This window comes from Mus caroli, chromosome 6, assembly GCF_900094665.2.
Source record: "Mus caroli chromosome 6, CAROLI_EIJ_v1.1, whole genome shotgun sequence".
Classification (NCBI taxonomy): domain Eukaryota; kingdom Metazoa; phylum Chordata; class Mammalia; order Rodentia; family Muridae; genus Mus; species Mus caroli.
The window spans coordinates 3,221,246-3,245,037 of NC_034575.1; the positions used below are offsets into that span (position 1 = coordinate 3,221,246).

A 23,792-nucleotide genomic window follows, 5' to 3' on the forward strand; every position below is an offset into this window, starting at 1 on the left:
ACCTTCTCTCCTTTCTCCCTGCCTTTCTACAATAAAGCTCTAAAACCATAGACTGTCTCTGTTCATCAAGGCCTGATGTGCTTGGATGATGGGGTAGGCTTTCTCCTAACGAGCCATGCCTAATCTCTCGTCAGAAGGCCTTCCTACACTCCAGCCATAGACCGGACTTAGAACTCTCGCCTGTGTGGGAACCTCTCTCCCTCTGTCCTCTCTCCTATATCTCCAGGGCCAAAAGTGTCGCCCGGGCCCCTGGTATCAGGGTCTGCCCCTTGTCCACCCCCCACCCCCCATCGAGTGGGGTCCAGTGGCTTCACACAGCCAGATGCCCACCTGGGGCCGAGAGGAAAGCATCTGGCAATCCTCCTGTGTCTGCCTGCCCAGAACACAGGAACTCTGGCAGGATGTGGGCTCTCTCCCTCCCCCTTCTTCCCCTACACCCCCAGCCCCACACTCATATCACATGTTAGTGGGTTATCTGCCTTCCCGGGTCTTTATGACTATCAGAAAGCATCCTCTTGGCAAGAGATAGGAAAGCTGATGATATTAATAGCACCAAATTATCAAATGCTTCATACATGGCCAATACCAGCAACAGAGTAGAAATTTGTCTTTGTGCCTTGACATGTCAGATGAGAGCTGAAGACCAAAGATATGGCTGACATTATCATCCTCAAAATGAAAGCCTAAGTTAAAATTACTTGACCATGCCTACATCTAGGAAGCTGTAGGTAGGAAACAAAATGCCTCCTTCTCCAAATCATACCTCTCATGGATTTGACATTTCTACCATTAGATTTGGAACCAATAGTGATAACGACCTGAGCGCTCCCCATGTTTGTTCCGATGTCTCTGTTAAATACAAGTTTTCTCATACTATCCTTACGACAACTCTGCTGGGTGCTCATCTCTCCCAATTTACAGGAGGAGAAACTGAGGCAGACAAAGTTTAAGTCATTTCTCCAAAGCCACACAACCAGTAATTGATGAAACCAGAATTTAAACAGAGATGCTTAGTGCTAAACCAGTTAAAGATCCAAACTGAGATGCCTATAGAGACAGTAATAAAAGTGCCCCCACATCTGGGAAGTTTGTTTGTATATAAAATAACATCTGCCCACATCTTCTTTATCTATAGCAAAGTAGTATAATCTGTCCCCACACTCTCTCTGTTGGGGTTTGTTTGTTTGTTCTATATATGTTCAGAGAAGAAATCTCACCACACAACTCACACTTGCTTGAACATTCCTCTTTAGCCCAAGCTGGTCCCAAACTCACGGTCCTTTGGCTTCCTCTTTCAGAGTACCTAGATCATGGATCATGGCCGTCTAGAGCTGCACCCAACTCATATTCTTTCTTAACACAAAGCATAAAGAAATGATAAATAGAAAAATAACATTTATCTCAATGTTGGCGCTGCTAAAGGATACAAAAAGTGTAGAAAATTGCAGAGTCCACTCTATCAAAGAGGGCTTTAAAGGGCACTGCCATATTTACTGAGAAGCCAATAAAATAAAACTGTTACAATGTTTTAATTTGTTTTAAAAAAAATAACAAGGAGTTGTACAAACCAAATTTGGCCTGCAGCAGTCATTACATCCACCCATTCTGTGTCACCAAGAAGGACCTGCATAGAAATGTAAGTGTGCAGCAGGGCCTGAGGACTTTTTCCTCCACATGTTAGGGAAAGCCAATGGCCTAGTTGCTTTTTTGTGTTAAAGAAGGAAAGTAGATAAGATCGGAAGGCATTTCTGGCAATGCTGTGAAGGCAAACTAACTAGAAGAAATGGCTGAAGGAGTGGTATCAAAGGAGCAGGAGGCAGCCGCTGCGGGCTGCAGGGATGGCCGTGATAGAATGAACCCAGGGCAGAGGTTTCCTCCAGTAAATGAAGGATTTGTGCAAATTAAGAGGACTTTCACGTAGTCTCTCATGTGGCTAGAATATCACAATTTTTAAAAAGAGAAAAAAAGTTAACAAAAGTGAGACAGAAAGCTGAGGAAGGGGGTGGAGCTTACAGAACAAATGTGGGTGGCGCTTGACTTGGCATTTAGAAAGGAAATAAAATGTTCTTGGCTAGGAAGGAGACAGCTTGAAAACTGTCTCCTCGAAAAATAAATGTGACTGAGAAGAATTAAAACACACACACACAAGGAGGTAAGGTGCTAAGAAATTAAGAAGAAATGTGAGGAAATCCGCAGGGGGAAGAATAGCAAGACAATGAACAGCAGCAACGTCTCCAAAGTCAGAGTCAATGCAGAGAGAAACCAGCACAGGCATTTTTAAACTATGTTGTCATGAGGACACCACAGACGGAGATCGCTTTAACAGAGGCGCAACTCAAGAACATAGACCACAGTGGAGATATTTAGAAGGAACAGAATGAAAGGAGCCAAACTATAGGAAAGGATTTTGGTTACTGGAGACCAATGGGGAAAGATGAGTCTTGGAGATGTCAGAGAGGAAAGTATGACAGGATTCTGGAGTAGCCTCAAAGTGAAAACTAAAGCGCATTCTGTAAAAGAAATACAAGTCCTCTCTCCACAACTGCTTGAGGAGCAGCCCCGAGGAGAGCCAAAGATAACACCGAACCTGCATTCCTAGGGCATGAGGAGGAGGCTACAGTTACCATAAAGCCCCAAAGGGAAGGAAGAGAAGATTGCAGTCTTCACCAGGCTTACTTTTCATTGGTTATAACATCACCCAAACCGGAATAAAGTCTCAACAGAACCGACTTTTGCAGGGATAATCTTTCATCAGTCCATAGAATTCTGGGAGGGTTGCAGCAGGCGGGAAGAGAGAAGGAAAAGGTTGGAAGTGTCACTATCCACATGGTCTAGAGATTAAAAAGGACCACCACCAAAAGTAACATAACATCCTAACTAAAAGCATCAAGTCGGACATTGCAAGGGAGCAAAATACCAGAAGGTGGGAAGAGACCACAATATTGAGTGCAGCTGGGACTAGCACTGACCTCTCAGCTCTGTGGCCCTTGGCATTTTCCCCACTGTTTCCTATTTACATTCTATGATAAAGTCACTTCATTTTTCCATAAACAAAAATTGTGGTGCCTATGTAAAAACTTACTGGAAGAGACACAGAGCTAAGACTTCATTGGATTTACATACATCTGTACTTTAAGACCATCTTTAATATTATCTGTCCACATCTGAACTCCAGTGATCCTCTGACCCCAGCCTTCAGAGTCCTGTACATGCCAGGCCTGGATTCTGGCCTGTGCATTGTCCACTAAACAGACCATTCGACTCTGGTCCTGTTGTCTGCCTGAATGATTATAAAAAGCTTGCTAACCCACACTCTCCCATTTCCAATCAATTTGTCATCTGAATGATCTCTCTATCTTTCTTTTCTTCTTCCTTCTTTCTATTTCTGAAACAGGGCTTTTCTGTGTGCCCCTGGCTGTCCTTGAACTAGCTCTGTAGACTAGACTGGCCTCAATCTCACAAAGATCCAACTGCCTCTGCCTCCGAAGTTCTGGCATTAAAGATGCAGGCCCCCATGCCCGGTTCTGAAAGATCTTTCTAACCTTTACATTTCATTATAGTGCCACCTTTACTCAAGTCCTCTCAGTAAATTTCCTTGAATCTTTTTTTTAATTAGGTACTTTCTTCATTCACATCTCCAGTGCTATCCCAAAAGTCCCCCCTACCCTCCCCCCTCACTCCCCCACCCACCCACTCCCACTTCCCAGCCCTGGCATTCCCCTGCACTGAGGCATATAAAGTCTGCAAGACCAATGGGCCTCTCTTTCCACTGATGGCCGACCAGGCCATCCTCTGATACATATGCAGCTAGAGACACGAGCTGCGGGGGGGGCACTGGTTAATTCATATTGTTGTTCCACCCATAGGGTTGCAGTTCCCCTCAGCTCCTTGGGTACTCTCTCTAGCTCCTCTATTGGGGGCCCTGTGATCCATCCAATAGCTGACTGTGAACATTCACTTCTGTGTTTGCCAGGTCCCAGCATAGTCTCACAAGAGACAGCTATATCAGGGTCCTTTCAGCAAAATCCCGCTAGTGTATGCAATGGTGTCAGCGTTTGGAGGCTGATTATGGGATGGATCCCTGGATATGGCAGTCTCTAGACGGTCCACCCCTTCATCTCGGCTCCAAACTTCATCTCTGCAACTCCCTCCATGGGCGTTCCTCTCCCATTTCTAAGAAGGGGCAAAGCGTCCACATCCTGGTCTTCGTTCCTCCTGAGTCTCATGTGCTTCACAAAATTGTATCCTATATCTTGGGTATTCTAAGTTTCTAGGCTAATATCCACTTATCAGTGAGTACATATCATGTGAGTTCTTTTGTGATTGGGTTACCTCACTCAGGATGATNCCNTCCAGGNCCANCNNTTTGNCTANNAATTTCATANATTCATNNNTTTTAATAGCTNNGTAGTACTCCATTGTGTAAATGTACCACATTTTCTGTATCCATTCCTCTGTTGAGGGGCATCTGGGTTCTTTCCAACTTCTGGCTATTATAAGTAAGGCTGCTATGAACATAGTGGAGCATGTGTCCTTCTTACCTTGAATCTTAAGTAGAGATCAAACTGCTTAGCACAGCCTTCAACAGCCTTCAGAGCTCTTCAGGACCTTGCCTCACTCACCCTCCATGCCTTCTCTCATGTTCTCTTCCCTACAGGGGAATTCAGAGACTCCAGGTAGATTTCAGTCTCTGGAACAAACCTGTTTATTCTCCTCTCCAGACCTTTGCAACTGTGGCCCTTGAAAATGCAATTCTCTTCTCCCTGACCTCTGATCTCCCATTTATGCAAATTTAGGCAACCTGTTGTTCTCTTCTTTCAGGAAACTTAATATTCTTTGCTGCAATCCTCTCTAAAGTCTCTTCCACCATGAGATTCATGACAACTGATCCTGATTCCATCTCTGCTGGGTTCTCTATACCCACCATGTGCCTCGACAGGTCCTAGATACCTACACATTTATTTTGAAGTGGATGAAAAAAAATTGATAGAGTGGGGATAACAGTGGTTACCAAGTCAAATTCTCAGAAACCTGCTACTACTTTTTTTTTAAAGATCTTACTATGTAATCCTGTGCTAAACTTTGATTTGTAATCCTCCTACCTCAGTCTTCCAAGTGCCACCACGTCCGTGTTCCAAAATCTCTAATTCTTCTAAGTATCAACTATATTTTATTTGTGCATTATTTTATATTGTGTTTTTACTGTGTATTCAGCATCCAGCATGGTGGTGCACACCTTTAATCCCAGCACTTCGGAGGCAGAGGCAGTTGGATCCCTGTGAGTTGGAGTCCCCAAGGTTGGCCTGGTCTACAGAGCTAGTTCTAAGGCAGCTAAGGCTACAAAGAGAAACCTTGTCTTGAAAACAAGACAACAACAACAAGAAAAAGCATGTGGTGTTAGCCTTGTGCGTTTGGACACCCATGAGTGCCTCAAGCCCTCAGATGCCAGGCAAGGGTATCAGGTTCCCTAGAGTTGGACTAAAAGACAGTGGAGAGCTGCCAGGTGCTGGCATGGAAGCCAGGAAGTCTTCCTCTGGAAGACCAACCAATGCTCTTGATTACCGAGTCATCTCTCCTGCCTCCAAAGTCCCCAGTCTGGATTCCCCTCCACAGCCATGGATTCTTTTCTTAGATATTTCAAACGACTCATTAACATTTTGTAGAGCATGCACTCTGTGTGCCTCCTGTGGCCTGAATTCCATGTAATTCCAGAAGCAAAACTAGGTTTTTGCCCAAGTGTGGAGAACGAATCTTCCTTTTTGCCACAATCCACAACCTTTTCAAAGGATCCTTGAAAGCCTGAGAAACATTTGGAAATTATCATCTGGCCCTACAAGACCTCAAAGGTCTTACAAATTGAGACTGAATTTTGTTTATTCTCATCCTAGTGTATAGCATAATAGCTGGCATAGAAGAACGGGTTTAGATTCTGTGAATGAGTGAACACATGAACAATCAAAACAAACCAAGTCTTGGATTAAGCTTTAGGTCTGGCTGGGCCACATGGTATACGCCTTTAATCGTGTCACTCTGGAGGCAGAGGTAAGGGGATTCTCTCAGCTCAAGGACAAAACAACTTCAGGACAGCCAGGGACTGTTTGTTACACAGAGAAACCCTGCCTCAAAAAACAAAACAAAACAAAACACCAGAAAACAGACAAACAAAGCAAAAGCTTCACAAATTGGGTCAAAGTTTCAGAGGTGATCTCCATCACTACACAGACAACCCAGAGATACAGTACCTAAGGTTTCAGCCCTTTAGAAACACACACACATACACACACACACACACACACACATACCAGAGGCCAGGGTCTAAGCTATAGAGTCAGTGCAAAGAGAGGCAGGACCTAATGTAGATGGCACCAGACTGGGTTTTTTCCATGGCCTAAGCTCTAGCAGAACATTGTGAGTAGGCTCTCTTACACAGAGACTGGAATGGCTTCATCTGGCCCCTACTGCCTCCACTTGCTCATTGAGGCAAACCATAGACTATATTTATCAGAAGACAAATAGGTAGACCAACTGATAACGTATCCACCACACACTTTCAGAATCTTCTAAGAAAACTCTTTGGGGTGACATAACCCATGTGAACAGTAGCAATGAATAAATGTCCAACTGAGACAAAGGTATTTGTCTAGTTCGTACACCTTTCCAAGTTAGAAACAAAAATCTGGAAACCAGCAGAAATATCTAAACAACATCATTTCACACACACGCACTTTGAAGTTTACCTGCTGCCAACTTGTTAGTTATTTAAATAAACATTATTTCTGCCACATGCTTTAGCACCAAATAGTACCTTGCAGTCAGTTTAAAAACCTTTATCAAAGTTGGAGTACAGTATTATTTTGACACTAGACAGTCCTTTGCTTTTGTGTGGAATCACTGTGTTGCCTGAACAGCGTATGATTTCGCTTTTGTGCAGACAATCAGCAGGTCATTAGTGTACCATACAAATCGCCCTGGACTCAGGATGGAACCCTGGGGGACTGAAGCCATAATAGACTGGAGAGTAGATACAAGGTAGCTGACAGTTACCTCTGATGGCAGTTAAAAGGTATGATTGCAACCACATGACAGCTTAATACAACAGATCCCGGAGCTGTTCACATGGCAAATTCTGATTAATGGTGTCAATAATCATTGTGAATTTTTAAGTTCTGTGAAGCACTCCATTTCATCCTACCACCTGAGCACAGAACTACACAATGACATAGTTATTTATTAAATAAAACGTTTTATCATTATTTTGCTACCATTGGTTTTACATATTGGTTAACATGAGTTTACTCAGACACAGGAGGTGAAAGAGTTTTGCTGAATGTTTAGAAGGCTCAGGATAAAATACTTGAGTATGAGTTATACTGAAAGTCTACATATGAACTGGAATTTTCCACCTTCACACACACACACACACACACACACACACACACACACACTGGGGCCTATTTCACTCTATCCACATCTGGTAATGATATGGGCATAATGAAAAGATTTCAAATTCCCTCCAGAAAGCCCTTAGGCTACAAGCATCCTACATCTAATAAACCCATCTTAGATAGATCTCCCATATGGCAAAGCCCTGTTTTGTTTTATTCCAACAAATTGGTCCATGGATTCCTCTCACAGCTGTTGCTACTATTGTTTATGATGTATTGTATCCTGGCAACACTCCAGAGGTCAATGTGTAACAGATTTAGGATATCCCATCACTGCGCTGTGTACATATAAAGTGATGTCACCTGTGAGGATGCCCGGACACCCAGGAAATGTAAGGGTAGGCTACATAAGAACCATTCAACTAATGGAGCTAGGAGACAAAGAACCCCAATCACCACTCTCAGGACATTAGTGCTAGAAGAAAATCAAAGTTGGTTTCTAAGCCAGATTATACTTTTATTTCTGAGAATTTCCCCTCCACACTTCCCCACCTCAGTTTGGTTTGGCATGAGAAACATTGGTATCCCCACACAAAACTGAAAAGGGGGCTATGGCATATGGAGGACCATCATGCTGTGGTATCAACCTCGGAGGCACTCTAAGACAGGTTTTCCCTGTTGCCACAATGTTTAGAAAGTTTACCATATATACCCTATGAACACTACCAATCTGTAAAAGAAAAACCATGCTTTTTAAAATTATGACTTCAGTTCATTGACTTTGTAAATGTGAGGAGTTTCCTCCTTAATTTATAGCCTCCATTCATAAAAACAGTAACTTTTTTGTTTTCCCACCTCATGCCTAGATTAGTAAATCTTGCTAATATACTAAAATATAAGCAAATAATTTCAACTAAAGGCTTCAAAAATAAAGCCTGCTTAATAGCAAACCTATAGCTGGAATTCATCTATTGGGAACAACTTTACAGCCAGCACCAAGAAATGTACCTGGAATCAAAAGTCAGTGATTTTAGCAAAATATTAGTCATTATTACCAATATCTAGATATACTGTGAGTTTGTGTGATCTGTCTGCATGAGTCCCACAACACTTTGAGTCGTACAACATCCTCATTAGGCTTTCAGAGATTTCCTTCTATATTTTCACATGTCCTCCACATTCCCCTTCCAATCAATCTCCAACAAGTTCTTTATGAACTCTAGAAGAAAGCACACTACCTCTGCTGTGTTGATCAGAGCTTCCTGTTAGCAATGTAGGGGCTAACTCTGCCTCCCTTCCCTTTTTTCCCATGGTCTTTCCTTTACAGCTATGCTCCCCTCTCCCCTATTTCCTTCTGGACTTTCCCTCACCTCCAAGTTTTGAGCATTAATTGTAAAGCTCTCATTTTCTATGCTCTAAGGAAAAAGAGGATGGATTTTAAAATAGGCGATTGGATCAGGAGAGCAAGAGAAGGTGAAAAGGTAAGAGCTCAGAACCTCCTCAGTCTGTGACACTCAGCTGCTCATTCTAGAAAGGCTGAAATGGAGAAGGCAGCAGAGGAGGAGAGAGCCTTCTGGAGGGAGGATTCCCTTGGTTCTTCCCATCCCTCCCCACAACTTTTCTCCAGTAGCCCTCCCTCTCCTGGATGGACTGAATCCATTGGAAAATTTTAAAGTACATATAAGAGATAAGATGATATGATGTAAAATCCCATTTACAAAACCAAAACACCAGCACCACCACACACACACACACACAGAGTTCCCCAGGGCCTCTTCATTCATTGCGTTTTCCATTGTACTCTGCCCACTCTTCCAGCCAACACATACCACTAAGTCCACCTCACACCTGAACTTCTGGTTGAGCCAGAAGAGCACTGGAAGTTTGGGGGCAGGGCCAGGTACCCAGCAGGGCCTCAGGCAGTAGGCACACCCACCAGCTTTGCAGTACTCGAAACCCAGGGCCTCTACAGCCAGCCCCGGAAAGTTGGGTAGAAGGCCAGCCGGGAAGGCCAGAGGCAACGTGGGTTGGTGCTAGGCAGGGTCTCCGTCATCTCCCAGAAGCTCTAGTCCAGGCTGCATTGTTAAAAGGCGCCAGAATGTCCTAATTCCAACTTCCAGTTAAACCAGAACCTGGTCATTTAGAGGAGGAGCCAGGAATGTGACCAGCCAGGAGTAGGGCCATTTCTGCCACACGTCTTCTCACTGTTCTCACAAGCATGATACAAGCCATCTCAAAATGTTTGTGGATGAAACATTCAGAAATTCTGTTTAAAAAGAAGATCTCCTCTTTGATAGGAACAATCAATGATATCTGCCATTTGTTGAACACTTCCTACACATGGGCAAATTCTGTGTAATAAGTCACTTAATCCTAACAACCACCCAATGCAGTTGGGACTATAATTATCTCTCCTTTACATACTTTACAGCTGAAACTCGGAAGAGTAAAATAACTTAATTCCAACTCCTAAAAAGACGGCTGCAGAATTCTGAAGCAGATAAAGACAACTCTTGCCAGGTTTAACCAAATTGTAAAGAAAGCCAAAATTCTGTACCTTTGACAGCATTCTTCTTGCTAGGATTGGAAGGTTCTTTTGCCTTGTTTGGTCAAAGAGTAGAACTGAGTAGCAGTCTGAGTCAGTTGCTGGGTGGAGGCTCTCAGAGGACAACTTGTTCCTGTCTGCAAGCATAACTGAGTATCATTAATATTGTCAGGGATTGGTGCTTGCCTGTGGGTGGGATCGGTCACAAGTTGGGCTGGTTATTGGTTGGCCATTCCCTCAGTCTCTGCTCCATCCCCTGTACCAGCTTTTATGGTAATAGGATAAATTTTGGGCCAAAAGTGTTGTGGGTGGGTTGGTGTCCCTTTTGCCCCCACTGAGATCCCTATCTGGCTACAGGAGGTGGCCTCTTCAGGTTCCATATCCCCAATGTGACCTAAAAGTCACAATTAAGGTCACTCCCATTGATTCTTGAGCACTCCCCTTATCCCAGGTCTCTATCAGGTCCTGGAGATGCCCCCACCTCCCCACCCCTGTAAGTTTCAGATTTCCATTCATTCCCATGGCCATCTGGCCTTCTCCCCTGTCCCTCCCTATACCCGATATCCCATTTCCCTCTCCATTCTCTCTCCAACCCAGTTCTCTCCCTCCATCTGCATCTTATGGCTATTTTATTCCCCCTTCTAAAAGAGATTCAAGCTTCCTCGCTTGTGCTTTCCTTCTTGTTTAGATTCTTTGGGTCTGTGGAGTGTAGCATGAGTGTCCTGTGTTTTATGGTTGATATCCACTTATAAGTGAGTGCATACTGTGCCTGTCCTTTTGGGACTGGGTTACCTCACTCAGGATGATGTTCTCAAATTCCATCAATTTGCCTGCAAAATTCCTGATGTATTTGTTTTTGTTTTTAATAGTTGAATACTATTCCATTGTGTAAATATATCATCCTTTATCCATCTTTCATTGAGGAACATCTAGGTTGTTTCAAGTTTCTGGCTACTATGAATAAAGCTGCTATGAACATAGTTAAACAAGTGTCTTTATGGGATGGTGGAGCATCTTTTGGGTGCATACCCAGAAGTGCTATAGCTGGGTTTGAGGTAGAACTATTCCCAAATTTCTGAGGAACTGTCAAATTGATTTCCAAAATAATTGTACACAGTTGCACTCTCACCAACAATGGAAGAGTGTTCCCCTTTTGAGTCAGCTCTTATGGAGATTAAATGTTACAAAGATATAGGTCTAGTTGTTCTGTGTACTGATTTATCACCAATTCTTCCTGAATGTTTGCTATGTGTGAGCTACTAGGAGATGATGATGCAGTGAGCATGGAATATCATAGTCACAGAACAAAAATTCTGCTTATTTGTCTAAACTGCTAGCCAGACGCCATGTCTGCCCAGGAGTAACTTACAATCTAGTGTCCTATGCATTCTTTAAGATCCATCTGACTCATCTCAAAGTGCACAGCCTACGGGAATGATAAATGGAAAGATAAGTGCTGAGAAGAAGGATGCAAGGGGTCCAAGACAATGCAACTATGAGGAAGATGTCAGAGACATGAATGACTTGGTTAGAATGACTAATCAAGACAATGGCATGACTCCGTGTTGGAAACTGGGTGGTGGGATAGTTCAGTGGGATGAAAATAAAGGAAATATTGTTAAGAATTCAGTGTGCGTCACTTAGGGTCCAAGTCACTGTCAAGTTCATGAAAATGCTGTCAAGGTTGCTCTGTTTTCTAGGACATCTACAACATCTCATGCCAACTTACAGTGTGGGAAGGAAACCATACAAAATGTGGTGGTTTTACAGGGTTTTGAACCTGAAAGAAAGCAAAATGAGGTGGTTTGAGCCGTATTTTTCTTGGAGTTACTTTTTTAGGTACTCAGGCATAAAAATCCAGAGACAAGCTTGGGAGGTCCAAATTCAAACAATAAAACATTTTCACACTATCCTTTCAGTAACCACATGGGGTAGGTGGCCAAGAGAGGCTACACAAGCTTGTTTGCATGTCTTAAGCTGGGTTCTGAGATGGACCAGGTAGGCCATATTTATGTGACAGACCTGAATTTGAGGTAAGAAGGCTGTCTTTTGCTGAACCAATTGTCTACATGGGTAAGATAAAGTATAGAGGGTTCTATGTATGTTGTTGTATTAATAACAAAGCTCCCTAATGAACGTTCCTTTGGCAGAAGTGTCTTGGTCAGCCTGCTGAGAGAAAGTCTACTGCGTGACTCAGAAATGAGAGTGGGCAGGGTGGATTGCTTGTTTCTGTTACACCCCTGTTATTGAACCCACTTCAAATCATTCATGGAAAGTTGCAAAGCATAAATAAATTGGAAGTATCTTAAAAGAGGTGCCAGAGATGGAAAACCTGTGAGGCCCAACTCTTTGGATATGCAACCAAGCCATACCTGCCACTTCCTTCAGGCTAAGGATACCAAGATTTCCTCTTTGACAATGGAAAGTCAACTTTCTCACAAAGAAATGAAACCTCACCTTCTTCTATAATTTTGTTTTAATTTCTTCTCTTCTTGCAGGAAGATTATAAACATTCCCTGCAATTCACATGACCAGAACAGGAGGAAATCATCTTTTTAACCAGTGAATGCAAATATTTATAAGTTATTCCGGAAGTTCGTTGGTGTGGACTGTATGCCTTTGACACACTTAATAATCCATGATAGGGAATTGGTTTAACTGTTCCTTTGGTGGAAGAAAGAGAGCTTACAGTCTAATTAAATTAGCCTTGCAGGGGGTGATTAATCTTCTTAAGAAAACAAACTGCTTTCAAACACTCCAGTAACCCCTGCTTCTGGAGATTAATGAAATAATTACCAAGAGTTCTGGCCTACACATGAGGCAGACCAGTTAAAAATCTCAGACGAAGAGCCTTTGTCCCTGGCTAGTAGAAATGTGTTCTGTACTACGGATAACAACATTCTATAATTTTGGTTTTGTTTTGAATTGCTTTGATTTAATTTTGAGATAAAATCTCTCAGTGGAACCCTAGCTGGCCTGGAATTCGCTATGTAGCCCAGGATGACTTCAAACATTTGACAATCCTCCTGTCTCAACCACCACATGCTAGGGTTACAGACATTAGCCACTATGCCCACCTAGTGTTCTACAATTTGCACATATATGTTTTATCCTGGTCTGTCCTCAATTAAGCCTTCCATAATAATGAAGCTGTCTTGTATTTCTGTTTGAGTTATTCTAACTCAAGGAGCCAATGAACGAAGGTTAAATAATTGTCTTTTGAAATGTTTATGGTGGCCCACTCCATCATCGAAAGCAGAAGCAAGATTTCAAATTTATAATCAAGGCTACACAGTGAGTTTCCCTGCAACCAGTGCTAGGAGATTGGAGAGGGGAGGGAAAAGGGAGTTCTTCTATTAACTACCTTTACAAATACAGAAGAACTTCGTTCAAGGATATGACTCACTCCTATTTCTTGGTAGCCCATTTGGCCAGGGCATTATAAAGCTAAAATATAACTATTAACACTCATATAGATCATTGTAATAACCATGCATCTGAACCATGTGCCTGAGTAGTGGACAGGTAGCCCAACTTGTCCACAAGGTATTCGATTAAAATAGGAAATTCTCCCAAGATCATTTGTTCTGAAAAACACCAATTTACTACAGAACCACGAAGAAAACTCTTTGACAAAGTAGCTTATGGAAACAATGTATTCTGTTTACGACCCTCCTTAAAGAATTGATGCCATTTTCTATGTTAAGAAAATTAAACTTAGAAGACTCCATCCCATTACAACTGGTTTATAAATATATCCAAAGCAGAAAGTAAAAGGCTGGATGTTTCATGGTGTTTCCCACTCATCACACTCGGTTGTGAGCTCTCAAAAAGACAAATGTTGTAGTTTATGTTCCAGACAAGGAAACAAGGAAAGCAATAATTATAACAAAAACTGTAAAATGCTATAAAAGAAGCAAGCAATGAATGCTCAGCAAGCTTTGAAAGCAAGAACTTAATTTGAAGTGTTGGGTTTTTCAGGGCCTATATCACTTGAGCTGGAGAGGTTTTAAGTTAGACCAGGGGCAGTGAGCAGGAGGGATAGAATCTGAAAGCAGAAACTAAAGAGTCTTGATAAAATCCTGTTTGCTGCTCGGTTGAGAGTTACCTTGTACTCTCTGAACATTACCCTTTCACGCCACCCCTTGCTAAGAACTTCCTAGGCGTTTCTCTTGTCTAATTTTACAGTCATAGCGTCAGTTGGTTCTATTCTAATCATGGGTATTCCGATTGTTCTGAAAGGAAGCTGTGGCCTAAGAAAGCAACATAACTTGCTCGGTAGTGGCCAGCAGTCAGGCTCCAGGGACCACACTGCTCAGAACACTCCACTACCTCCCTGGGATTCTACAACAAGGGACAACAGGAAGCCACTAAGAAATTTAGGTAATTCTCCTGAAAGTTAGCATTAACAGATTTTTTGGGTTTTGAGAAATGACTTCTATTCTCTGGCAATTTTTTTTAATCCTTTGGATCAATACTTGATTACCACTAACTAAATTTGATTCCCACCTTTGTTAGAAAAGATGATTTAAGAAAGCACTTTCTGGGGCTGGAGAGATGGCTCAGTGGTTAAGAGCATTTACTGCTCTGGCAGAGGGCCCAGGTTTAGTTTCTAGCTTCTGCATAGATGTTAGAGATGGATGCTCACAACCATCTCTAACTCCAGTTCTGGTGGGGGGGGCGGGCGCGGGAGACGACAATGGACATGGTACTAGGGAGACATGATGGCCAGGGTACACACATGGTACACACACATACATTCATTCAAACAAAAAACTCATTTGCTTAATATATGAATGAATTAATATTTTGAAAAAGGGGGAGAGAGAGAGAGAGAGAGAGAGAGAGAGAGAGAGAGAGAGAGAGAGAGAGACTGTTATCCACGAGTCACTACACTTAGAAAAGAGTACAGAAACAGTGACGTTATTTCCAGAAATAGGAACTGTCTTGTGTCACAGAACCCAACCTGGTTGCCACACCATACATATATGGTGAGCTCCACTATTATGTCTACTCTCATAAAGCCGGAATCAGATTCCTAAACCTGATGTCTTCAGCTCAGAATTTCCCAGCAATCTTTGCTTCATAATTGATGGTTTTTAAAGGGCAAGATTTGCTTAGAACCATGTAAAAAGGCAGAAGGGTGGAACTCCAGCGATCTACAATGATTGAATTTTCTAGAAAATTACTACTTTCTACAAACTGTATAAACTTTAATTAAAAAGACAAGGAGGTCTATTCTTTCTTGCACACGCATGAGACTCTTGAGATCCTGGCTGGGTTGGGCAGGAGGGACTGAAAAGATTGTCATTTCTAACCAAACTCTAAATATAATTAAAGTGGAATGTTTATTGACATGTTTAATGACCAACAAGTCACCAATATTTGTTGCTTTTTCATGGAGAAAGCTTTAACTTCAAGTTTTGTGTAAAGCCAACTTATAAAGTGAACTCAGAGCTATGCTAAGCTGTAAGGTAAGGCAGTGAACCAATCAGGTCCTACAAACAAGATATCCGCAGCTAAATATCACCCAAGTGAGCATGTTTGTGATACTCAACGCAATGCTTTTGTCTTTGTTTTTAAACACAATGTCCCCAACATCTTATAAAGAAATATATTGATTGTGTCCACTGCAAGTTCTCTAGAATCAAACTTAGAAGAGTGATCCAGAACAAAAGGGAGACTGAAAGACAGAGAACACTGACTCTGGAAGTATCTTCAACAATTCATAAGACACATTAGGGCCACCCCCAAAATATTCTCCATCTAAATAACCGTGAGTACTGTCCTCTTCTCTTCACCTCTTTTTCTTAGAGTTCCCTCGTTCTACACTTTAGACTGCCTCCCAAGCTTTGTTCCCAAACCAGTGGGCAAAGTCATTTCAAAAGAGCATGTTTGATTCACAGCAATTTAATGTACTTTGTCCTGCTTGTAAAAGGGTTTAGGTAGCTTGGGTGTTAGTGATTTGGGCTGTCGTCAAGACTGGCCCATTATGGTTAGATGAAAACTGACTTAATAATAAGGATTTGCAGTGGATTTCTTCTCTCTTTCTCTCTCTCCCTCTCCCCCCCTCTCTCCCTCCCTCCCTCCCTCTCTCTCTCTCCCCATTTCTCTCTCTCCATTTCTCTCTCTCCATTTCTCTCTCTCTCCCTCCCTCCCTCCCTCTCTCTCTCTCACCCCATTTCTCTCTCTCTCTCTCTCTCTCTTTCTCTCTCCACACTCAATTATCTTCATATGTTCTTTCCATTCTGCAGTCTCCAAAGGAAGATTGTGATAGCCACAGCTTCATAAGCAGCCTCTTGCCATATAATGCTGAAGTGATGACAGAAAATTAGGAAATGAGAGGTAAGGTATGAAGATAACACACTTATGATTATGTACACATCACTTGAGTGTGTGTGTAGCTCAGCCAGATTTAACTATGCCAACAGATCAACTCGTGTGTGTGTGTGTGTGTGTGTGTGTGTGTGATATACGAATGAGCTGGATTGAAACATGCTATAACATTTACCTATATGTATACATATAAGCACAGTGAAATATGGTATTGTGTGTATAAATATCAGGTAGTATAAAATAGTCCTGTATTTGTTTGTTTAATAACTCATATGGATTGGATGACTTTTGTAACCATCATTTCTTTCCAAGCCACACATATGCGCACGTGCACACAACACACAACATCACACTTCTTAGTTCTGTAGTCTGGTTTTTGCCACTTGTTTTTATCACATCTGTCATCTCCTAGGCATTGCTTAGCCAAAGCACTCAGACTTGAAATTTAAAATTGTCAATATAGTCTCCTAATCTTTAAATCTTAAATTATCTAGGAAGATTAACTACCATTATTCTATGCTTACAGTACTTAGAGGTTAAAAAAACAAGGAAAGAATTTTTTTCTCATTTTCAGGAAGTAAGTTCCCATGGAGGTTGTTTGTGTGATAAGGTGTTAGGAGCATGGATTTATGTAAATAACCAGGTAGACGTGGTGAATACATTAACTCTATTCTTTACATCTTCAGGACAGAAAATGGCTTCCTTCCAGCCTTAATTACCCTGCTTTTCATCATCTTAGTCAACTTGGGGTGGATATTCTGAATCCAAGGAAGATTGAAGGAAGGAAGGAAGGAAGGAAGGAAGGAAGGAAGGAAGGAAGGAAGGAGAGAGAGAGAGAGAGAGAGAGAGAGAGAGAGAGAGAGAGAGAGAGAACTCATTTTTCCAACAGCCCCTGAGTGGTGACCTGGTGTCTGCTATGACCTAGATTCTGAGATCAAAGCAGGGTTAGGGTGACTCTTTACTGTTTGCACTGAACACCTCCCAAGTCTGGAGAGTTAGACAGTAAGTGCAAATGCAGTCCCAGAACGGGAGCAAGGCCGAGCTTGGGTGCGGTGGGTTAATAGCACAGGGCTATCTAATTGCAAAAAGTTACTTAGAATTTGGGAGGAAAATGAAGAATTTAATGTACCTTTTCAACACAGTGTTTTGTTGTTGTTGTTGTTTTCTTTTCTCCCTTTCTAAGGCAAGCCTTTTGGCTAGTTGAGGAGGCCGGCCCTGAATGTCATCATCTTCATAGTCTCCATGATGACCTTCTAGCTCATTTGGAATGTTTTTGCTGCTGCTCATACACATGAAAAGGAGAGAGACCCCTGCTGCATGTTTTCACAGGAAACCACTTTCACATCCACGACAACCAGGCATTTACAAGAAGGATTTTAAAAGGGAGAAAAATCTCTTAAAATATCAACATGTTGAGCTTTTGTGTTCCCACTGCATGGGACATTCCTGGATACTGGAACCCCTAAAGGGTGAGTGGTCCTGCAGCCTTTCAGAATTGCTTGTTCCTTTGTTGAAGAAAAAGGCAAGTCCATATTCCTGGGATCCCAGAAGGTGAAGGAAAAAAAATTCATTTGTAATGCTTAGCTTACACGCCCCATAGGGTTGGGGCGTGGGGCGCACTTCCCTCCTCCAAACTTGACTGATTTTAGTTGCATTACATGGAAGAGCGTGCCACAATGTAGCTCAAACAATCAGCTATAAGTGGACTCCGAAACTCCGCTGCAAAACAGAATCTCGGGGAATGAGGGATGGGGTTCTGTAAACCTAATGAAGTGATCTCACTGGTTTCTGCTTCATAGTTCTAGTTCTCAACTTTCCCACAGCTCCACTGGCCTAGCTGCACCAAGACGCCCACATAACAAAGCAGGGTCAACACCTACAGTCCAGTTCACCAGCTGAATCAGGTTAGAGATGCAAGGCCTGACACTCTGTAACCACGTTCTACCTCCGCCCAGCTGGAGACCTCACACCAGCCTCCAGCGTGGCTAAAACCTAGTAAATGTCTGGAGTGGAAGATACCCCAGAATCGACCAGGAAAAAAAAAAAAAAAGGTCTTCGCACAACCCTACAAGGGGATAACCCCTGAAGAACAGGACAGCCTGGACACTCTAGAAGATTTCACCTCCTAATAACAGTTCGTACTGGGGATCCAGAAAGGGCTTAGAGCCGGTGTCTTTCCAGCCCAAGGGGTGCAGAAGCTGGGGAAAGGTTTTATAGCACCCCCACCAAGGCCTTGAGTTATGAGGCTCCACATTCTCTCTGAGCGCCCCAAGTCTCTAGAGGAGAAATTCCCTCTCGAAGAACCTTTTGAGTTGTCTCAGGTGGGTAAACTTCTGCGAAGTGGGGCTCTTCGTTCTGAACAAAATCCTCAGACCATGAATTTGGGAAAGGGACTCTCCACACGCCCGAACATTCCCTGTAATAAACTCAAGCACACACACACACAAAAAAAAAAAACCTCAAGCACATTCGACTTCATAGGGTCAGTTCCTAGTTTTATTTGGCTTTACCTGGAAGCGTACTTTTCTCATTATTATGCTAATATTTTAAAAGGGACTTTCTTACAGCTAACTTGGATGATTCTGAGGCCTGTAACTAGGTATCCCAGCTGCCTGGAACACCCTCCTGGAAAAGTTCAACTTGTCATTATCACCTTTTCCCCTTTGTGCAGCCCTGGTTTCCCCAACTTTGTCCTGCCTATAGAACAGCTGTGTACCCCCAAAACACAGTAGTCTGAGAGACAGAACTTGCTAGCATTTTTCAGTGGAGAAAGTCTCAACTATGGGGTTTGTTTCTTAACACCAGCTGACTCTCTAAGATTAGCTGGTGCATTTAAAGGCCTTTGTATTGCGGGGATTTTTTTTAACCTACTATATTACTGAAAAACATCAGTTCAAGTTCAATGAAAGTTATTTAATCATTAAAACATAGTGAGGGTCCCCATGGGGAAGTGGGGAGGGAAATGGGGAGGGAGAGGGAGGAGGAGGGAAAGAGAGGTTGGTTAAAGGTTATATTTATTACATTTTCTTTTTTTTTTTTTAATTTCACATTTTGGTGATGATTCCTTGAGTTTCAGGATGTGATCTTTTGAAACTAGCAAAGGATCCAAAGTTTAAAGAAGTAAAGTACAGACTGCAGTCTCTTCATTATATCTTTTAGAGGCACCGGACATCAACTCTTGAAACTAGTTCTTTCAGCTTGTAGTTCCCAGTGTAGGAAAAGACTCTATAGAAGGGTGTATTTGGAAAATTAACTTAAAAAAAATAGTGACTTTTATTTATATAACTTTGTTTAGAGAGGAAAACATTGAAATTAGCTAAGAGAAACCAAATTCAAAAAATAAAATAAAATAAAATAAAATAAAAGGCACAGGATCCTGAAATACCTAACACGGTAGAAAGGGCTCTAAATTTTCCCCATCTACCAACATTTATAGATTTGTAACTAGAGAGAGGTTCATATGCATAGCAAGTAGTGTTGCCTGCAAATTATATTCCTGTGAGATGCTACTACTGGGTTTACCTAGCATTGTACTTTGAGTTGTGTAAAGATGGGTCTATATGTTATCTATGTATGTATACTTCTTATACTTCATCTGTATTTAGACACACTTCTTTTTTTAAGTGTTTATGCAGTTAGTCACTTAAAGAGTATCAAAATAAATCCTGTTTGGCTTCCATGATCTCCTAGGTATTCCTAAACACTGATGAGCAAAACTCTTTCTATGGGAAATGAAGAACCTCCCATTTAAAGGAGAGAATAGAAAGGGGAACTCGATTTATTCTCATTTGTTTATCGCTAGACTTTCCCCCACTCTGCACATTCATTTGAATAGCTTTCAAGCCGGAAAATGGAAACGCGCCTCCTGCCCCCTATTTCAGCGGCGGCGGCGGCGTCCTGGCAACAGCGCAATTTTCTATCATCAAGGATAAATGGCATCGAACAGAACATTCTGATAAAAAAAAAAAAAAGAAAAAAGAAAAAAAGAGAGAAAGAAAGAAAAGAGAGAAAAAAAAAGAAAGAAAGGGAAAAAAAGCTTCAGCCAAGGAGTCCGTGATTGCTGGCCTTCCTGTCTGTCATCCCTTTACAAAATCCTGAGCGGCATGCTGTCAGAGCTAATAATGTCTGCTGAAGGGGGTGGAGGGGACGCATAGTCGTCCCTGTACAATGTTCCCATTTATTAAATCGAGTGCTTATTTTAAAATTGCAAATATCTTTGTTTGGTTCAGTGAAAATTAAAACCAAGATGTAGGAAGTTACATGATGCGACAATTAGTCGTATCATTCATATCAGAGAATCAAATACCTATCTCGCCCTTCTGGTGAAGGTTGGGTGAGGGGGAAGGGAGATCAGAGGTAGGAGGTTTCTGGTAGGAAAACAAGAACCCATTGGCTCTGCAGGTAAACCAAGAGATCGCCTAAGGAGAAGGAGCGCGCTACCAGCGATACCCAGATGAAAGGGCTACTGAGAGGCCCCAAGCGGGTGCAGGCGCGGTTCAGGCCCCGATGCCTGGTGGGTCAACTCCATCCGAAGCCCCAATAGTTTCTGCTGGAAGCTACAAATGCATCGGTGGTTATTTCTCACCTAGGGATGTGCCATTCTGGAAAAGGCCATTCGCTGACTCCAGTCAAGGATTTCTTTAGTCTCTGTGCCTCCGAGGGATGTAGGACACCCCGGGACAACCCTTAACTCCTTTATCAAGAGGTCAGGGACATAGGAGACTAAGAACCTTGTCCACACACCCTTTGGGGGGCAGTTGACTCCAGATACACTTCTCAGAGGTTCTAAGCTCTTGCCTTCAGGTGTAGGGAGTGCGTGTTCAGTTCTTAGCCAGCCAAGCTCTGTGCTTTGAACTTAATCTACACGCCTGGGAGGTAGTACCTAGGCATGTGTAGCAATGCTTTGGGGTGGGGAACAGTGGTTTTGGTACCCTTCTCTCATTGGGAGATGATGTGCCTGGGGGCTGGGGAGAGACTGGGTATGAAGAAGGGGCTTACAACTACCATGAAACATGTTTTTGTGTCCTTGAAAGCTAATCAAAGAGAAAGGGTTGGTGCAAAAGCATACACTGGATCCTGAAATTTGGGCTGCCTATGAAGAAGTTGGCCCAACATCTGGCCCAAGAGGGCAAAGCACAAGGCAGCTGATGAGCACCCTAGAGGCTCAGAACCTTAGAAGCAGGTGATGATTGGGGGGAAACCTTTACTAAAGAAATGTGATTATTGCGCACCTGGAAGTCTTGATCACAACAACTAGACGGAAGTGGTGCGAGAGGGATACAACGCGCATGCCTTAGATTTGCATGCAAGAGTATTCACATGAGCCAACTCCTGTGCAGCCCCAGGCGCTGCCACCAATAGAATCCCGTTTTCCCTGAGCCTCAGGGTCACAATGACATCTCATTTCCCCTGACAATAGGCCTTTAAAACCCACTTTAAAAATAAAAAGGGTGTTTTAGTATTGATCCTCACCTAGATAGTGAAGACCTCTGTGGGAGACACATTTTAGAACTATAAATATATTTACTACAAGCAAGGGTTAAAAGTATTCAGAATCTGAGAAAAAGTTAAAGGCAGGAGACATTTTTAGAGCCTAAGAAAAGCCCTGGATTGCTGTCATCTTTCTTGGGGCTTGGGCCTCATCTGTCATATGAAAAAAATCACACCTCCTTAATTGACCCAATGAGCCTCACAAAACCAGAAATATTACCTGCATGTGCCTGTCTTAGAAAAGTAGTTTCAAAGCCCACTTTTCCCCCCAACCCAGTCACACATGGTTACCAGGGTGATAGGAAGCTGGGACACCTGTGTTCCATCTCTCACCTTTGCCCAGACACCAAAGAGGTCTGTGGTCTGAGACCCATATGTTAGCTTTCACATCTGTGAAATGGGGCTAATTATAGAAAGGCAGAAGACTAGAAAGGTAGATACTTGACAGGATCTCCACCCTGTCTGGACCTCTCCTGACTGCTTCTAAGCTGGGAATGACAAGGTTGATTCTTAGGGCTACAGAGGGGTGGGCCAGCCGGGAGACATTACCGTCCACACCAATGCTGCTGCCTGCCCTGGTTGTAGACCTTGCCCACCATTATGAGACTCCTTCCTCATTCTCTGCCCCATATTGTCCTTCCAGAATGTGCTGTGTAAAATGGGCCACTAACACCTAAGGAAATTCATTCCCCATAACTTGAAAACTGCTTTGGTTTGGGGGCTGCAATAAAACAGGAGGGGATTGTGACTTGCAGTTCCCTCTCTCTGTGCAACTCACAAGGTCCAACGTAGGATTAAGCTGCAGACAAACACTGCCAGGAACACAGGCTCTTATGTTCGTTCAGCTCACACACTGTGATGCTTAGAGGACTCCAGAAGTGCCTGTTTTTCCCACCCTCAGTTAAGCCCAATTACAACGTGCCTTTTAAAAATAGCATGGGACAGAACTAAAGTGTGATTACAACCCTTCAAAATGTGGCCTAAGGAAAGGTGGCTTTGGGTCCGACCTGTTTGTAGAAATCCACTATTATTTGGTATTTGGCCACTATTTGGTCCACATACAGCATACATCACTCAATAGTCATATCCATTTCAAAAAAGGAGGACCCCGCTCAGTCTTCAGAAATGCTTTCTTGTATGTTCTGTCTGCAACCACCCTTCTCACAGTTGGGCTTTGAGATTGTCTTTGCAAAATATTAGGCTTTCTTAATAAACCCAGACCAATTACACCAGAGTGCTGACTTCGCTCACATAAGGTCAGGACGATAGTGAAGGCGAGACAAGCGGTCTACCACCCTAGCCTAAAATATTCTTTGAAACACTTTGAATTTGGGGTGTTCTTCTTATAAAAGACCTACATTTGTCTTTTAAGAAATAGGAAAATAATAGTGTGTTTGAAATGAAATATAGGGCATGGAAAAGATCTTATCATCCAATCAATTATTTTATTGCCACCCAGTGAAACACAGCTCCTCTTTCTCAGTGCCATGGGTGGTTGGGATGCGTGAGAAACTTTCCTGGCATCTCAAGGACAAGGAAGCCAACACACAAGTCACCGACCCACAGCCTGGCCTCTGTCTATGTTAGGCTTTTACACCAGCAGGTTAGGCATCTGCAGAGGATCACTTGAGGTGTGGGCTCCAGATTAGAACCAGAAAATCCAGCACCAACCACAGCTTCTTTCTCTGAAACTGCTATGTCCTGGGACCTCCCCCTCCTAACCTACTGAGTCCTACAAAATCTCTTTGTCTCATATTTATAGATGCCAAGCACCTACAGATCCTTCCCTTCCCACCCAATCATTTATACCAGAGCTGGAAGAGGGAGGGAGGAGAGAGAGGGNGGGGGGAGAGAGAGGGAGGGGGGAGGTTTCCTTCCCATCCTGATTTGATCAATTTCTGAAGACTGTTAAGGGCAATTACTTAAAAATGCAGTGCCATAAGCCAGGCGTGGTGGCGCACGCCTTTAATCCCAGCACTCGGGAGGCAGAGGCAGGTGGATTTCTGAGTTCGAGGCCAGCCTGGTCTACAAAGTGA

At 42.8% G+C, this 23,792-nt stretch overlaps 1 long non-coding RNA gene across 2 annotated transcripts in view; it reads right to left on the bottom strand.

The window, feature by feature from the left end:
• LOC115031283 overlaps nucleotides 1-23,792 on the bottom strand; it is a 46,041-nt gene that overhangs the window by 6,028 nt on the left and 16,221 nt on the right. For both annotated transcript variants that reach the window (XR_003836882.1, XR_003836881.1), the window contains exon 2: nucleotides 9,943-10,067. This is a non-coding gene — a long non-coding RNA (uncharacterized LOC115031283). The remainder of the gene's footprint in view (nucleotides 1-9,942; nucleotides 10,068-23,792) is intronic.